The sequence below is a fragment of the Scyliorhinus torazame genome, chromosome 17, assembly GCF_047496885.1.
Source record: "Scyliorhinus torazame isolate Kashiwa2021f chromosome 17, sScyTor2.1, whole genome shotgun sequence".
Classification (NCBI taxonomy): domain Eukaryota; kingdom Metazoa; phylum Chordata; class Chondrichthyes; order Carcharhiniformes; family Scyliorhinidae; genus Scyliorhinus; species Scyliorhinus torazame.
The window spans coordinates 8,221,987-8,237,504 of record NC_092723.1 but is presented as its reverse complement, the minus strand read 5'-3'; positions in this window follow the sequence as shown (position 1 = coordinate 8,237,504).

The window sequence follows — 15,518 nt, the reverse complement described above, 5'->3', positions numbered from 1 at the left end:
CGGCTAATGGGGTTTTCCATTGTGGGCACCCCCACGCCGTCGGGAAATCCGTGGGCGTGACTGCGCTGCCGGAGAAACGGAGGATCCCGCCGACGGATGTTCCAGATGAAAGTATTTAAGTAATTTCCAACTTTTTGGGACATTGTGACATCTCGTACGTTAGATAGCTTCAAATTTCTGCCTCCAATCTGCCTGGTTATGTACAATGGTTTGGAATGGAAGAGGCTGTAGGACTGATTGGGGTGGCATTCCATTAGCTCCTTCACCCCAGTCCAGGTAACTATTATTTCAGATCTCAGACTGAAGGGACGATCCTTTAAAACCGAGATGAGGAGGAATTTCTTCAGCCAGAGGCTGGTGAATCTGTGGAACTCTTTGCCGCAGAAGGCTGTGGAGGCCAAATCACTAAGTGTCTTTAAGACCGAGATAGATAGGTTCTTGATTAATAAGGGATCAGGGGTTATGGGGAGAAGGCAGGCGAATGGGGATGAGAAAAATATCAGCCATGATTGAGTGGCGGAGCAGACTCGATGGGCCGAGTGGCCTAATTCTGCTTCTATGTCTTATGGTCTTATTTAAAAGCATTTTCTAGTTCTTGTTGTCAATCCACATTTCTTTCTTTAAAATAAATTGTTTTTTAGAGTACCCAATAATTTTTTCCCACTTAAGGGGTAATTTAGAATGGCCAATCCACCTATCCAGCACATCTTTGGGGTGTGGGCGTGAGACCCCTGCAGTCACTGGGAGAATGTGTAACTTTACACGAACAGTGACCCGGAGCCGGGATCGAACCCGGAGCCGGGATCGAACCCGGGTCTTCAGCACTGTAAGTAGCAGTGCTAACCACTGCGCCACCGTGCCGCCCTATCAAGCCGCATTTCTGTCCATTGCAGCAAACCCCTCTTGATCCTCCCAGCCTTCTTTTAAGTTTCGCAAGAAATTCTGTAAATGAATTCTGCACAGGCAAAATAAACAACAGACCACGGGCGTCATTCTCCGACCCCCCGCCGGGTCGGAGAATGGCCGTTGGCCGCCGTGAATCCTGCCCCCGCCTCCACCGAAGTCTCCGGTACCGGAGATTGGGCGGGGGCGGGAAACGGGCCGCGCCGGTTGGCGGGACCCTTCGCTGGATTCTCCGGCCCGGATGGGCCGAAGTCCCGCCCAGGAATTGCCTGTCCCGCCGACATAAATCAAAACTGGTATTTACCGGCGGGACCAGGCGGCGTGGGCGGGCTCCAGGGTCCTGGGGGGGTCGGGCGACGATCTGACCCCGGGGGGTGCCCTCACGGTGGCCTGGCCCGCGATCGGGGCCCACCGATCCGCGGGCAGCCTGTGCCGTGGGGGCACTCTTTCCCTTCCGCCTCCGCTACGGCCTCCACCATGGCGGAGGCGGAAGAGACTATCCCCACTGCACATGCGCGGGAAACTGTCAGCGGCCGCTGATGCTCCCGCGCATGCGCCGGGAAACTGACAGCGGCCGCTGACGCTCCCGCGCATGCGGCGCATTTCCGCGCCAGCTGGCGCATTTCCGCGCCAGCTGGCGGGGCGGAAATCCCTCCGGCGTCGGCCTAGCCCGTCAATGTTGGGGCTCGGCCCCCAAAGATGCGGAGCATTCCGCACCTTTGGGCCGGCGCGATGCCCGTTTGATTGGCGCCGTCTTTGGCGCCAGTCGGCGGACATCCCGCCGTTGGGGGAGAATTTTGCCCCACATGTCCTACATTCATGATCCAAGTTTCATCCAACAGAAACTATAATAGTCGTTAGTCGGTACATAATTCCATTCTTACCTTTTATTTATCACCTTGGGTCTTGAATCATAATCTGGAATGGGTTCTTTTCCATTTGCCTTTGCAATTCCAAGCTAAATTGTTTGTGTTTCATCACAGACTGATATCACATCAGCAATTTTGCACTTTTCTGGTATTAACACTGTTGGAAGGACCAATCTAAGATTTCAGCGCACAGCAACCTTCATCCTGTTAATATTGAGTTCTTATTTCTCCCCAGGTAAAAATATTGCCCATTCCTATTTTAAAATCTCCCTCTCACTTACGCAACAAACATTCCCCCGAGTGAGTCGCGCGAGAAGATCAGAGCAAGGCAAATTTATTTCCCATACTTTCTCATAGGTTTGCCTCTCAACATAGTCTTGTTTCCCACATTCTTCTGTGTGGTATGAGGCATGGATTCAGATTTTAATGGGTTTAAAATACCTTTGAAGAACCTCTGGTGCATTAAGAGATAAGCAAGAATCATTTATTTATTGTGACCTTGCGGCATTAAGGTATCTCGCCAGTTACAGCTGTGTGATAGATGAAAGGGTTGCCCTTCCTGTGCTACTTTTCATTAGATTTGTTGAAAGATGCACAAAATTCCTTGAATAGTGCAAAACATCTTCGAGAAAAATATGGAAATAATTGAAAGAATTGTCAAATGTTTTGATTCTTAAATTGCTCACCTGTTCTTGAACCAGGCTGTTTGATCCATCCCACATTGAAGGGGGTGTTTAATTAATCTCGTTGCCCTGTCCATTCCCCACAGCTCTCAAAATTTTCCCATTCAGGTTTTTTGCCCGAATTACCATTTGAAAGCTACTGTTGAATCTGGCCGCGCATTCCGAATCACAACATCTTACGGGGTAAACGAAAACAAACTCTCCTCAGCTTAAACTCAGTAGAACAGTAGCCAGAAAGTTCGCCAAATTACTCCATTAGTAGTTCTTGAATTACTAAATTATCATTAACCGACATTTGAATTCATTTCAATCTCATTCGCGAGATTGAAGTCGAATGCAGCAGCCTCTCGGGAATTCACTGATTCCCCAGCGAGAAATCACGTGGGCGTAGTTTAGTACTCCTTTTTTTGTAGCGTGAAGCTGGCGCTATGTCATCTGTGGGGAATTGAGGAGGTGAGTAGCCATTTCCTTCAAGCCGTCTTTAAATATTGTGGGGACCCATAGCAGGGGTAACCTGCAGCCTGTCTGTCCTACCAAACACTTCCAGGACAGAGCCTTGCTCTTGGTTCTATGCTGAAAGTCACATTCACTGTGAGCAGCCTCTAGCTTCAGCTTCAGCTATTGCAAATGAGGATTTGGCCATGTTAGTTGTGAAAGCACTTCACAGCTGCAGGTTGTATTTGTTTGCTGCTGGTGGCTGCAGGTGCCTGGAGGCTGCTGTTGCTGTTTCCTTCCTCTTCTGTAACCGGAAAGGACAATGTTTTCTAAGATACCTGGGTCCTGGAACACCGGGCTCAGGGGGGTGTATGAGTCCAGAAGGCAATCCTGTTGAAGCAAGCAGACGCTGCGGGAGCTGGTCCGCACCATTGATCCAAATGGGCCACCTGATGATGCCGTTGAAGAAATGCTTTTGCAGATTGCTGATGCTTTTGTTGTTGGTGTGGTGAGTGCTGCGTGTAACTGGCACGTCACCGCGGGTTCAACACGCTGGAAGTCAAGGATATTCAACTACACCTTGAGCGCCGGTGGAATATGTGGACGCCAGGATTTGGTTGCAGTGAGATTGGGCTGTGTGGGAGGGGCCTGCACAGCTGCAGCTCCTGGATGGAGAATGGCTCTGATACGTGGAGAAGTCACACCTTGATGGACAGATCATTTCTACACAAAGGTCTGCACATGATAACACATTCTCAGACTTACCCTCCGTTTCTGGTGAGGAACCTGCGAGGGGCGATACCGTGCGTTTGTTTATTTTGTGAAAATGAGCTGATGTAGCTTTGTATCGGTACCAATATGGAACGGTGACATTTCCTTGTTGTTTAATGGTTAGTGTGATATCTGGAATGTTCGGTACTTTACTTTCAAATCTTTGTTACTATTGACCGTTTAAGAAACAAAATATTCTCAACTCGCAAGTGTCTGCTCCAGACTACATGTGTCATGTCTCAGAGGATATTTAGCGCATCGCATCTGAATCAAACTTTGATGCCTGAACAGTGGGTGCAATTCTCCCATCGGGAGACTACGTCCCGACGCCGGAGTGAAAACCGAGTGTGTCACTGCGGCGTCGGAGGCTGCTCCCAGCCCCGTATTCTCCCGCCTCCGGGGGCCTTGGTGCCGCGTTTAAGCGGCGCCGCATAAATGACGAGGACGGCGCCACATAAATGACGTCACCCGCACAAGCGCGGTTGCCGTCCACTCCACGGCCGCCCCACAAGAAGATGTCTGATGGATCTTGCGAGGCGGCGGAGGAAAGGAGGTCCTCCTTCAGAAAGGCCGGCCCACCGATTGGTGGGCACCGATCGTGGGCCAGACCCCTTTTGAGGGCCACCCCCCCCCCCGGTGCAGGAACCCCCCTCCCCCCCCCAGAGGCCACCCCCCCCAACGTTCCCGCGCTGTTCCCGCTGGCAGCGACCAGATGTGGACGGCGCAGGCGAGAACCTGTCGTGTTGGGCAGGCTGCTCGGCCCATCCGGGCCAGAGAATCGCCGCTCGCCCGTTACAAACGGTTTTGGGGGGGGGAGAATCACGTGCGGGTGCCGGGGTAGGCGTGGCGGGACTCGTGTGGTGCCTCGGCGATTCTCCCACCCGGCGTGGGGAGGGAGAATTCCGCCCAGTGCGCCTGCAGTCTAGGAGCGCCAGCACCATAGAGGCAGCTGCCAACACCCAAACACTGAAAAGAGTTCCTTGAGAGGGAATCTACAGAAGAGCAGTGGGAGGCGTTCAAAAAGGTAATGGATGTCGTGTTATGTACTCGATAACTGGGATAACACAGGCTGCAACTGGATGCAGCTTTAACCAAAAGATACTCCGGACCTTGAAGTTAGTTCAATCTGATTTATTGAACCAGTAGCACAGTTAGCACAGTTCTCTATGAGTTCGACTCTCTGCTAACCTAAGTGTGGTTACTCTGTCTGACTGAACCAGACTAGCTCTTAGCCACGTGCTGGAGGTGTGATACTGCCCATACACCCTGACTCACTCTGTAGATGTTCATCAGTGGAAAGAGGCGGAGTGTGAGTGCCTCGTGCCTTTTATAGTGAGATACCACCCCTGAGTGTCCTACCTGCTCATTGGTCATGTCCTGTTCTCTGTGTTCATTAGCTGCCTGTCTGTATATCATGACAATGGGGAGGGTAAGGCCCAAAATATTCCCTCTAGGGTAATAGAAAGGAGTAACAAGCCCAGAAACCATGGATGACCAGAGACATTCAGGATACAATGAGAAGGAAAAGAGAGACCTCTGGCAAGTATAAGCGGAGCAAATCAGCAGAGGCATTAGTGAAGTACAGAAAGTGCGGATGGAGTTTAAGAAAGCAATTAGGAGAGAAAAGAGGGGATATGAGAAAGCTGGTAAAAGCAGAAAAATCTCAAGATAGTCTATGTATGCCAATGGGAAGAAGATAACTAGGGAAAGAGTAGGCCATGGGGGAGGTGCCAGAGGCCTGGAGAACAGCTAATGTGGTCCCACTATTTAAGTAAGGCTGTAGAGATAAACCAGGGAACTACAGACCGATGAGTTTCACATTAGTAGACATTTATATAAATGACATAGATGACTATGTGGGGGGTAAGACCAGTAAGTTTTTGGATGATACAAAGATTGGCCGGGTGGTTAACAGAGAGGCTGAGTGTTTTGCTTTACAGGAAGATGTAGACGGAATGGTCAAATGGGCAAAAAAGTATGAAGTGATACACTTTGGAAGGAATAATTTGACAAGGAAGTATTCAATGAACGGCATGAAGTTCCGAGGAAAAAAGGGACCTTGGTGTGTTTGTTCATAGACCTCTGAAGGCAGAAGGGCAGGTTAATAGGGTGGTGAAAAAGGCATATGGGACATTTGTCTTTATCAATCGTGGCATAGATTATAAAAGCACGGAGCTCCTGTTGGAGGTGAATAGAACTTTGGTGAGGCCACAGCGGGAGTACTGTGTGCAATTCTGGTCACCACATTATAGGAGGGATGTGGTTGTTCTGGAGGCGGTCCAGAGGAAATTTACCAGGATGTTGCCTGGAATGGAACATTTAAGTTATGAAGAGTTTGGATAGGCTTGGGTTGTTTTCGCTGGAGCAGTGAAGACTGAGGGGCGACTTGATCGAGGTGTACAGGATTATGAGGAGCCTGGACAGGGTGGACAGGGAACAGCTACAAGGGGACACAAGTTTAAGGTGAGATTCAGGTGGGATTTGAGGAAAAACCTTCAGAGACTGGTGATGGTCTGGAACGCACTGCCTGGGAGGGTGGCAGAGGTGGAAGGCCTCACATCCTTTAAAAAGTACCTGGGCGAGTACTTGGCACATCATAACATTGAAGGCTATGGGCCAAGTGCTGGCAAATGGGACTAGGTAGGTCAGGTGTTCTTCATATGTCGGTACAGATTGATGGGCCGAAGGGCCTCTTCTGCGCTGTGATTCTTTGTGATTCTATTACTGACTTTCCATTCTGCCGCCCGCTCTCCCCAGTATATAAGTCATCATCCTTCTATCCCTTTTCAGTTCTGCAGAAGGATGATATGGACTTGAAACGTTAACTCTGTACTTTATCCACAGATGCTGCCAGATCTGCCTAGTTTATCCAGCACTTTTTGTTTTTATTTTAGGTGTGATTTTAAGCCTGCTGACTAGGCACCAAAGAAGCAGTGGAAAGTTAAAATTGCCCGGGAGACTTATCAACCGATGTCCGACATCCTTTCACAGCCTTCAGTTGCTCTCAGACATGCTGGGTACTTCCACCATTCTCTGTTTTCACTCCACATTTTACCTGCTCTTTTCCAGTAAGCGGGACGGGTTGGAGTCCTCTTTCAGATGTCCATCATATGGGCCTGACTGCCATTTCGAGCATGGAGCCTGAATGGAGAGTTGGGCACAATGCAGTCACACCAGCTGAAGCAATGTGGGAAGGAGTGTCCGGCTGGGGCCGAAGAAACCCAAACAGGTAAGTTTGCAAACTTTTTCTATTAAACTTTCCTTTTGGGGCTAGGAGTAGAAGTTCTTCCCTCGTCTACAGCCTTGGGCAACCCCCGCCCCCGCTCCCAATTACAAGGACCTTAAACTCCTTTCCATAATTTATTTGGCTGCCAGGCTCCAATCCTTTGGTCCCCACCTGCAATTTTCTGCTGTTTGATTTTCCGAGGCCAGCTTTTTTGCAGGATAGCTGTTTCTTCCTATTGGTTTCTGTGTTGTAACTGAGCGCAGATGAGGCCCAAAGGAAATTAAGCGCACCCTGGTCTCTCTTTCTTTACTTTGTTCTCTCCTTCTTAAGGCACTGTTGCTTCACAGCGACAGGGACCTGGGTTCGAGTCCCGGCTTGGGTCAGTGTCTGTGCAGAGTCTGCACGTTCTCCCTGTGTCTGCGTGGGTTTCCTCCGGGTGCTCCGGTTTCCTCCCACAAGTTCCGAAAGATGTGCTGTTAGGTGAATTGGACATTCTGAGTTCTCCCTCTGAGTACTCGAACAGGTGACGGAGTGTGGCGACTAGGGGCTTTTCACAGTAACTTCATTGCAGTGTTAATGTAAGCCTACTTGTGACAATAATAAAGATTATTATCAATCTCTCCTCTGCTTTTTCTTACGCTCTCCGAAAATTAGTCAAAAAGCTGACCCATTCACAAATCCTTTTATCTATCAGTGGTTTGAAGAAATTGGACGGATGGTCAGCCACCTTGTTTGCAACCATTCAGCATTAGCACCGTGTTTGAATCCAAATCATAAACAATGTCACTTATACCGTGCGTAAAAAATCCCTCTCCACAATTATGAATATTTGGGATATTCTATAAACTGTAACTTTTAAATAACCCATTTGGTGTTGATATTTTGTTTTGGTGGAAACTACCCGACCTTGCCCTTAGGTGCATTAGTTTTCTGTGCATTTGCTGGTTAATGGTTCAGAGTCTGGACCAATTCAACCAGAACCCATACTTAACTCTTTATAACCCACAGCCTTCCTCACGTGAAAAGCGCTGATAAGCATCTGTCTCTGGTTCTCAAACAGGCCTCAAAAGTTGCAGCAGTTGCTTGTTCTGAGTTCAGCTCAGGCTATCTTTACAACTTATTAAATACTCAATGATGTTGAGATGATAAGATCACATCATCGGGCACCTCGCTTGAGTTAGATTATTGGTGGTGAGTTTAAATGCCTTTTCCGAACAACCATTTGTTGTGGATTGTGATTACAGTACCACCCTAGCAATCCAAGGGTTGCATGTTCATAATCCGCTTATGAAACTGAATGAAAATGATCATAAAAACGATTGTTTTTTTGATAAATTACAACTGCTTTACTGATAGACTGTAGGGAAGGAAAGCTACCACCTTTAACCAGTCTAGCTCACACATGACTTCAGTTTTACATCACGTGGTTGGGTTTAATGCCTTCAAGGCAATTAGGGATAAATCCTGCTCTTACCTCCATGTTGTCAGAATACGTTAAAAATTGTTCCATAAAAAAGAATCCCTCAATCAAAGCTACAGAAAAGTTCTCTCCATCTGACCTTTGTGAATTTCTTCAGGAGCTCCTGGCCGGCTAAATATAAAAGTCGGGACGTTTTGCTACACTGGACGTTGGTGAGAGCACAACTTGAATTCTGTGTACAGTTTTGGCCTGCATTGGGAGCAGTTTGGAGAAGATTCACTTGACCGTGGAAGCAGGGGTTATCTTGTGAGGAGAGGTTGGACAGGTTGGGCCTGGATCGTTGGAGTTTAGGAGAAGGAGAGATGATCTTATTGAAATATTTGTTATGGGCCAGGGTTTTAGAGAACCCCAAAGTGTATCATGGAGTTCACCTGACCCACAACTTTTAATAGATTGTGGTACGGGGAGCACACGGCCCACTCGACAGGTGTGGTACAGCAGAAATGGAAAAGTATTTTTTGAAGCAAAACATTGTTTATTCTATGAACTCAAGTTAACCTTTTTAAAACATACAGTGAACATCTTAGCAACCATCAATTCAAATACAACCCCCAAAGAATACAACACTAAGTAATCCTTTAAGCTTTCCTTTTTAACATCCATACGACTTAAAAACAAAACCTTTATCAGAAGCACATCAGGTTAAAGTCACTACTGAAGACATTTATAATTCTGAATTCACCAAATGATCAAGAGATAGTCTTTTGCTGGCAGAGAGAACAACAGTACACCTGCTTGGTCTGGCTTCAGCTCCAACACTGAAAACGAAACTAAAACACACCCTGCAGCCTGCTCAAAAGCGAAAGTAAATAGCTGACAGACAGCCCAGCTCCACCCACTCTCTGACAATACTGCAGTAGTAAACACCAATTTCTTAAAGGTACTCTCACTACAGATATTTATATCCATACCCATTTATAAACACCCATGACACAAATAAGATCCTGGGCGGACCTGAGGGGGTGGATGATTCCCCCTATGGGAGAGACTAGAACTAGGGGACACAGGGAGGGTCTCTGACTTTAGACAGAAATAAGGAGAATTATTTTTCTCTCAGAAGTTTGTCAGTCTGTGGAATTATATTCCCAGGAGAACTGAGGCTGGGTCATTGAATATTGGATATATATGTTTGCATGTCTGAAAATCATATCATTTATTTAAACATTCTTTCATCCCCCTCTCCTAATGAACGTACAGCAGAACTTTAGGTAACATGGTTTGTTGTAATGGAGGGCAACAGCTTGATTGAAAGACTCAGGCATGTGGTTTCCTTCTCTGGTCGAACTGTGTATTCTTGTGGTAGTATGTATTGGGGGTCATGTGGGACTGGAAGCCCTAATGTCATTGGCTGACAGATCCCGGGTCCTGGTTGGCCGTTGACCTCAAGCTCCGCCCTGAAGGCGGAGTATAAGAAGCCGGAGTCTTCCCCCGCAGGCCAGTTTACTATCGAGCTGCAGGGGAACAGACACGCTTAATAAAGCCTCATCGACTTCACTCTATTCGTCTCATGGAGTCTTTGTGCGCTACAATTCTCAATTGCATCCAACTCTTAAGGCATTTGCATGTAGTGTGATGTTTGGATCATTGAGAATGGTCTCAGCCTATGCACTCACAAAATGTTAACAGACTGGCAACTTTATTTAGCTCTAAGATGTATTTTGTACCTCATTCACCTTCTGTGCAGTTCAAAGAAGTGTTTTCTTTAAAGAAAACATTTTGAACTACTTTTGTTTGAAATCATTACAATGCATCTGTTTAATCCAGCTCCTCTCAGATCAACCATTGTGATTGGCATAATAGTAAGGCTGTTGTGCCTATTGCATTAGGCATCCTATGTGCCGGGGGTTAGTTTGAAGCCCACTGCCCAGGAACAGGAGAGTTGAATGGTACATGCTGGAATTGAATTTAAACACACCTAAAGATTTGAAGTCACATATGGTTAATCCTCACATCACTGATAGTGAGATTGAAATTCTACTTTCAGCATTGCCAACTAAAGTTAACTTGTCCGTTATGTATTTAATATGATTATAGTATAAAAGAGTAGAAGCAAATCTCTATTGGAATAAGAGGCAGTTACAGAGCTGATTAAGGATGGTTGATAGGCTCACATTCAGTCGCCACAGGATCCCACGTTGCAACAAAGAAGTTGGATTACCTATTCTACAGCTATTTAATAGTTTGTAATGAAATAGTTCTCTTTAGAAATGTATGCAGTACACATGACTATCTACTAATTAAATAGGTATGAATGGAATATACAAAATTAACTTGCATCTCTTTGCAATATATGTTAAGGACTAGAAAATGGGAAACGTATTTTATCGACTAGATAATCCTTTTCAGACTTTACGGGGTAATATTTATGATTGGTAACACTTGGAAGGCGAGTCTCCAAACCAGGAACGTCAAATCCAAAGCTTAACTTTAGTAGCCAGATCGCACAATGTGAGCTGTGCTCAAGCAGGCCTTCAAGGAGGAAGAAAATCATTTGTTTATCAACCTCCTTTAGTCAAGGCGGTGATTTATGGTGGGGTATTGTTTCATTCAAGTCACCAATCCTGTGGCACCTCAGGTAGTTGACCATCCTTCAGCAGTGAGCCTGTAAAGTGAATATTGATTGGCTATTTACTGCTTTGTTGGGGGGGGGGGGGGGGGGGGGGGGGGAGAGGGAGGAGACGGGAGCGGGGAGAGAGTTGAGCAATGGTGGTGTACTGAACCTGGTTCCACACAGCATCCAAGCAGCCACTTGCCATCAAGCAACCCCGGCAGGTTTTTAAAAAAATACCAAGCAAATTATTTCATAATGACACAAGAACATCAAACAGGTGCATTCGGAGCCAGTGTACGGTAATTCTAACCTGTTCTTCTCTCACCAACCCTTGATCCTTTACTTTAGGATTTCTTTGATTCCTTCCCTATCTTCCCCTGGAAATAATCAGATAAATATTTCAATATATGTCTATCACCCTCGGAGCAATTGATTAAACATTCATTTGTTTTTTGCAAGTTACAATTTTCCAGAGAAACATTTTATAGAGATATTCACAGATGTTGTAATCTTTCCGGCCTATTGTTCTGAAACACCAGCTGAACAGGCCCCAGCAACTCACAACATTATTTTAGTCCACAGCTTTGGCAGCGGAAACATGGGAGATAGAGCTTGGATAAGTACAACAATTTGTGTTTCTTTTTTAAAATAAATTTAGAGTCCCCCAATTCATTTTTTCCAATTAAGGGGTAATTTTGCGTGACTAATTTACCTACCCTGCACATCTTGGATTGTGGGGGCGAAACCCACGCAGACACGGGGAGAATTTGCAAATTCCACACGGACAGTGACCCAGAGCCGGGATCGAACCTGGGACCTAGGCGCCATGAGGCAGCAGGGCTCATCACTGTGCCACCATGCTGCCCTGAATAAAACAAGTTTTAATGCTGCTTGGTGACATTTCATCAACGTTTTGTGATTCATGTCACTATTTGTATCTCCAGTGTTTTCCGGTTCACAAACCGACGGTTAGACATTCTAACATCATTCCATGATCTCGAAAATTTAGAAATCCAGAAATGACTTGGTTCTGGGCATTTCGGACTGGAGAGGTTACAGTGTTAAAGTCATGGGCCGGGATTTTCCGGCCCTTCCCATTGGGGGCATCTTCTGGTCCCACCAAAGTTGACACCCTCCCCCCTCCCTCCCAGCCCCCGGGAGGGCTTCCCAAGTGGCACAGTCGGCGAGAAACGCAAATGGCCATCACCTTTGGCGGGATCTTCCGACTGTCGGTGCATTAGCTCCTAAAAGGAATGTTGAAACTCATATTTGCTCCGGACATTCTAAACACAGTCATGTCATCAGGGGTGTGTGTGACCAGTGCAAATAAAAATGATGAAGTGGCAAGTCTGACGGAAGGTCATCGACCTGACGTTTTTACTCTGTTTCTCTCTTTACAGATGCTGCCCGATTTGCTAAATATTTCCAGCATTTTCTGCTTTTATTATGTGACCTTCACTCGCTTGAATAAGAAAAAGAAATAAGAGGGCAGACAACAATGTCATCGTTCGTGCCGGGGTATGTAGATGACTGTCAAAGCGGATCAATGCATTGAACTAAATCAGTGGTTTTAAAATGTGGGGAAGTGTGAAGAAAATCCCAATATTTTCTCAACAATGAGAGTCCAGGAGCTTTGGAAGAGCATACGTTTATCGATATTCAGATACTCAAATCATTAAAAGAACAGCTCACAGGTACAAAATGTAATCTGAAAGGGTAATAAAATGATGGCTTTTATTTTCTGGGGGTTGAAATACAAAGAGGAACAAGTGATCATAGAATCATAGAATTTACAGTGCAGAAGGAGGCCATTTGGCCCATCGAGTCTGCACTGGCCTTTACGAAGAGCACCCGACTGAAGCCCATGTATCTACCCTATCCCCGCAACCCAGGAACCCCCACTTAACATTTTTTGGACACTAAGGGCAATTTAGCATGGCCAATCCACCTAACCCGCACATCTTTGGAATGTGGGAGGAAACCGGAGCACCCGGAGGAAACCCACGCAGACACGGGGAGAACGTGCAGACTCCGCACAGACATTGACCCAGCCGGGAATCGAACCTGGGACCCTGGAGCTGTGGAGCAAATGTGCTAACCACTACGCTACCGTGCTGCCCCTATTGTTTTATTTGTACAGAGCCTTCATTAAACTGCATCTGCACGATGCTGTGGATGTTGGAAATGTAGATGGGCCATTTAGAACGGAAATGTTAACTCTGCACATCTCTCCACAGATGCTGCCAGACCTGTTGAGTTTATCCAACATTTTCTGTTTTTACTCTGGAGTATGCTGTTTATTTCCACACTTTGCACTTCAGGAAAGGTGGACTGGACTTGGAAAGGGCACTGAACTGATTTACCAGAACAATGCTGGAGGTTAAAGCTTTAAATCATAAATTGGGCCACTTTTAGATTTGGAGTTTGAGTGAGGAATCTAATTAATTAAGAGACGGGATTCTCCGGGGGGGGGGGGGGCGTAAATCCCGCTCTGGCGCTGGCTGCCATTCTCTCCGGCGCCGGATTTCAGGCGGGGCGGGGATTACCCCACGCCAGTCGGCGGCAGTTGGCAGCGCCCCCCCCCCCCCGGCAATTCTCCGGGCCCTGATGGGCCGAGCGGCCATCGGTTTCTGGCCAGTCCCGTCAGCGTGGATTGGGCATGGTCCCCCATGGTGGTTTGGCCCGCGATTGGGGCCCACTGATCTGTGGCCGGGCATGTGCAGTGGGGGCACTCCTTCCTTCTGCGCCGGCCCCTGTCGGGCTCCGCCATAGACGGCGCGGAGAAGACACCCCTTGCGCATGCGGCAGAATACGCCGGCCGGACTGCGCATGCGCAAAACCACGCAGGTGGTTCTGCGCATGCGCTAACTCGTGGAGTCCCTTCGGTGCCAGCTGATGCGGCGCCAACCCCTCCGGCGCCGGCCTAGCCCCCGGAAGTGCAGAGAATTCTGCAACTTCCGGTTGGCCCAACGCCGGAGTGGTTCGCGCCGTTCCTGCTGCCGGCGTCGGGGTAATTCGCCAATTGCGGTGAATCCCGCCCCAGGTATTTTAAAGTGTTGAAGGGATCTGCAAGAATAGACACTGGAAAAATGTTTCGCCAGTTAGGAGAACTTAGAACAAGGGGCAAAGTCTTAAAGTTAGACGAAGGTCTATCAGGATCGAAATCATGAAGAAATCTTTCATGTATAGTTTTGTGAAAACTTGAAATTCTCTCCCAAAACGACTGTGGGTGCTGGGCCAATTGAAATGTTTGACAGGTTCCCTTTGGGTAAGCATGTCGAAGGATATGGGTCAAAAGCAGGTAGATGGAGTTGAGGTACTATTAGCTAAGACCTAACTGAAAGGGGAACAGTTTTGAGGCCCTAAGTGGTCTATTGATGCTGCCAAACCCTCCTGTACTCGTTATGGTCAGGTGACACACAAGAACACAAGAAATAGAAGCGGGAGAGGACCACGTAACCCGCTGAGTCTGCTCTGCCATCTAATATGATCGTGGCTGGTTTTAGGCTTTATAATAATAATCTTTATTATAATAATTATCGTTATTCGTGTCACAAGTAGGCTTACATTAGCACTGCAATGAAGTTACTGTGAAAATCCCCTAGTCACCACACCCCGGCGCCTGTTCGGATACACGGAGGGAGAATTCAGAATGTGCAATTCACCCAACAAGCACGACTTTCGGGAATTGTGGGAGGAAACCGGAGCACCCGGAGGAAACCCACGCAGACACGGGGAGAACGGGCAGACTCTGCACAGACAGTGACCCAGCGGGGAATCGAACCCGGGTCCCTGGTGCTGTGAAGCAACAGTGCTAACCACTGTGCTACCGTGCTGCCTTCCTACAACTTCACTTTCCCGCTCATTCCCCATATCCCTAAAAGACAAACATCTGCCTATCCCAGCGTTGAAGATATTAATTCATGGTGCAGCCACAACTCTTTGATGCAGAGAATTCCAAAGATTCAAAAACCTTTGAGTGAAGAGATTTCTCTTAATTTGAGTTGTATATTACTCTGAGACTGTGCCCCAATGTTTTAGATTCCCCAGTTAGCGCAAGCAACCTCTCAGTGCTCGCCTGTCAAGTCCCTTCAGAATCTTATATGTTTCAGTGAGATCATCTCTCATTTTTCTAAACTCCAAAGAATAAAGACCCAATTTACTCAAACTCTCATCACAGGACATTCCTCTCATCGCTGGTTCCAATCCAGTGAGCCCTCACTGTATTGTCCCTAATGTAATTGTTATAACCTGCCTGCTTACCATTGGCTGGGGACTAATGACAATCACACAATCCTGTGGGAGTATGAGCTTCCCCAATGAGGGGGGGCGGAGAAACCATTAGTAAACTCCAAGTATAAATAAAGCTGGCCAGTTTGGAACCGGCAGGAAGGAGTGAGCAGCAAGCGAAGTTGCTGCTGCTGTTGTATATATATGTTATTGTAAATAAATGTTATTTCTTTGTATCCTTAAAATTCGTGCTGGATTCTTCGTGGCCCTCACAAAAGTAATTATATTTTTCCTCAAACGTGGAGACCAAAACTGCACGCCGTATTCCAGGTGTACAATATTCAATGATCTGAAAATAATTCAAATGTGA